Source organism: Helianthus annuus, chromosome 2, assembly GCF_002127325.2.
Source record: "Helianthus annuus cultivar XRQ/B chromosome 2, HanXRQr2.0-SUNRISE, whole genome shotgun sequence".
NCBI classification, from domain to species: Eukaryota; Viridiplantae; Streptophyta; class Magnoliopsida; order Asterales; family Asteraceae; genus Helianthus; species Helianthus annuus.
Genome location: NC_035434.2, coordinates 127,483,647 through 127,487,535, shown reverse-complemented (window position 1 = coordinate 127,487,535; position 3,889 = coordinate 127,483,647).

The window sequence follows — 3,889 nt, the reverse complement described above, 5'->3', positions numbered from 1 at the left end:
CAAAGTTTATAAATAAAGATTTTGAAAATTCAAAATAGGACACTTTTAGTGGGACGGAGGGAGTAAATAATAAAAAAAAGTTATATCTTGAAAAACCCCGTGTATTGTACGGGTTGAGTAAATTTAATTTTATATTTAAACATTTTTTAAATAGGTTCTAATCTTAACTATTTTAGTTTAATAAAATAAATAAATCATTTAAATTAACTGAGTTAGGGGTAAATGATATAACTTGCAAGAGTTTGCAAACATTGAGTACGTTTTCTGTAATTATTGAAGAAAAAGGACACAGTTTGCAATAAGTCACATACATAAAGGACGATTTTTGTAATTTACTCTATTTTAAAATATTATATATGTTATCTCCTATATGAATTGTTTAAATTTATATTAAATTTAATTGTATAATTATCTTTTAATTGATTAATTATCTATAAAAATAGATGGCTTCAATGAATGACACGTGTTCAAAACTTGGTTTCTTTTATTATATTAAATAGATATTTAAAAAGTACAAGAAAATAAAGTTTGGTGTAAGTGTTTTGGTTAATTCGGGATACACACATAACCATAACCGATACATAAAAATCTAAAAAATCGAACCGTTGATTTATCAATACGTTTTAGTTATTTTAACTCGGTATTTTCAGTTATTTTGATTATTTGGGTTTTCTCCTAACATAGATGAGATGAGAATCATCAAATGGTGCATACCCTCAATGTAAACAAGTGAACACCAATGGCCCAAACCCAATTTACCTTGCATTTTAGGCCCCTATCAGCCCAATAACAATATCTTAATGGACCACCCATACTATCTGAATCACGGGTCACAATTATAGATGAAATCGGTATCTGATCCGAATATGATAGTAACCCAGTTTGGGTGAAACTGGTATCAGTCTGATTCGATCTACCAGTTTTAGATCGGTTTGAGAGTATATCCGTTGAAACTGGTTAAGCCGATCTAATTCACTTTAGAACTGGTACCAAACCCACGCGTCTCATTTTTTCTTCAATTTCACTCATTTAATCTTAGCACTTGATTAATAAATAGATGGTCAAGACCTACCTAAATAAAACTTCCTATAATATCCTGGCCCGATAACATAAATATGCGTAGATAAACGAAACAGCTAAAACATATATGAAAAAGTAGTTTAATAGTATTTTTTACGTACGCAACCTATGCATATGTATCTAATAAGTTAAAATTTTAAAAATAAAAACTACTAGTAACAAAAGAAATGGAGGTGGCGCTTCAAGACCGAATCGGAAGCCCTATGTAGAAAAATTATTTATGCCCTTCATCATGTTAAAAAATCATGTCAATTCATTCCTTACCGTGCAAATTCTGCGGGGACGTGGAAGGCAATCGCCAAACTAGAGAACACTATTCAAGACATAAATGTCTCATTCCTTACCGATTTGACCAGCTCTTTTGAGGGAGTGTTAGGCCGGGGAGATAGCTTACATTTTTGGTTGGACCCGTGGGTTAATAACGAATCGCTAAGGTACACTTTTCCTACCTTATTTGCCTTAGAAAGTGAAAAAACTTGTTTGGTTAGTGATCGAGCAGTGTATAATGGGCAAAACATAACATGGATATGGAAATGGAAAAGGAATAATTTGAGCATAGAAGAAAACAGAGAATTAAAGGATTGTTTGATGTTATTGGGCCAAGTCTCCTTTTTCTCAAAACCCGGATAAATGGAAGTGGCGTAACGATGAATCGGGAGTTTTTTCCATAAAATCTATGAAGCAAAAGATGGCGAGTGCCTCAAACATTGGGCAGGCGGAACTATGGAAATGGTGTACGTGGGTTCCAAAAAAAGTCAACACGTTCATTTGGAAAGCAAGCTTGGACCGGATTCCAACTATGATGGCACTGCAACGTCGGAACATGTTAAATGGTCCGAACACGTGTAAATTATGCGGCGAAGGCGAAGAGAATGTTGATCATTTGTTAGTCACTTGCCATTTCGCATGTCGAGTATGGCAAGCAGTGGGTCAGTGGTGTAGGATTCCACCTATTTTCGCTTTTACGATGACGGATCTAATTAACTTTCACAGATACACAAGATTGGAGAAGAAAAAGGCAAAGGCAATTCAAGCGATTATCTTCACGGCATGCTGGAGCATATGGAAAACGCGAAACGACATCTTTTCTGGGAAAGAGGCGACGGTGGCGAAAACAATGGAGACAATAAAATCGTTGGGATTTTTATGGTTCAAAAATAGAACTATGTATAGAGCTTTAAGGTGTATGTTTCTTTGGCGCTAATAGCTTGCTAGTCTCTCCTTTGAATGAACTATTGCTGTTAAAAAAAAAAAAAAAAAAAAAAAAAAAAAAAAAAAAAAAAAAAAAAACTAGTAACAAAAGAAAGTGATCTAAATGATTGGGTACTTTATTTTAGAGTCTTTTCACCGACAACACCTACACTTTTATGTTGACTGTCGTGTCCATGAGCAAAAAGTCACCATCAGGTAAGAAATTTGCTATAGCGATACTACTTATTGATAGAAAGGTAAAAATTATCTAACTTATTTCTTTACTTTTTCCTAACTTTAAGTCGCCACGGGGCCAATCATCTGGACTGTCACATGACGGAAAACGTTTAAAGGTGGAGCCATTATTCACCCTTACCACTATGCATGGTGTAATAAGTTAGAATCTAAAACATAAAAACCACTAGTTACAAAAATAAAGTGATACAGATGATTGGTTATCTCATTTTAGAGTGCGTTCACCGACGGCATCTATCTACATTTTTATCTCGACTGCCGTGTCCATGACCAAAAAGTCACCATCAGGGCGGCGGGCCTCGGGGGCGGTTGACCTTATGAAACTCTTACCCTGCCTGAGGGATCCCCAATGTGAACTCCTTCTGCTAAGGTTGTGCATGGGTGTTGCTAAGTTGCTTTTTGGGCTGCGGACTTGTCAACCCCATTTGATGGAGGATGCGGTATCTCGGTTCGATGATGGCCTTAGAAAGGCTATAGAAGACATAGTAGTGGGTGGCGGCCCCTTCTTTGGTGACCTCCAGTGGCGTCTAGCATCTTTGCCAATGCGTCTAGATGGTTTGGGCCTCTTCTCAGCCCGAGATGTTGGGGCTTATGCCTTTGTGGCGTCTAGAGCTCAGTCTTGGGAACTACAGGATCATATCCTTCGAAACGGTGGGGTCGTCGGGCTTGACCCAGACTATCAACAAGCGCTCGAACGCTTAAATGTCTCTCTCCCAGACTTGGATATTGGCGGTTTCTCTAACAAGGACACCGCCCCCTTGAAGCCACAAAAAACTTTGGCGAATGCACTTTTTAGCAAAATCGCTCAAAGCCTGGGAGAAGCTTTTGATTTGTCACCCCGCCAGACGGCGGTGTTTGAGTGTCTGAAGGGTCCCCATGCTCAAGAATTTTTGACCGTTATCCCGATTGAGGGGTTAGGACAATGCATGTCGGCAGTAGAATACAGAACCATTCTCAAATACCGGCTAATGATCCCTATGTACCCAGAAGATGAAATCTGCCCGATATGTCGTAAAGCTTGTATGGATAAATATGGGGAGCACACAGTTCACTGTAAAGAGCTCCCTGGGTTTAAATATCGGCATGACTGGGTGCGAGATGTTTTGGGGGACATCTTAAGAAGAGCTGGGATTTCTGCTAAGAAAGAGGCCCCTGTGAACTTCCTCACGGACCCTATGGAAGGGAGATCTACTCTGCGACCAGCGGATCTGCTCGTCTTTGGCTGGGCTGGGGGGAAACATGCTTGTGTAGACCTCACGGGGGTTTCCCCTTTGGTTGGTTTAAGGGAAAACGGGTTTGTAGCTGGACTAGTAGCAAGAAAGGCATAATCAAATAAAGTGGATAAGCACGCTAAAGCTTGCGC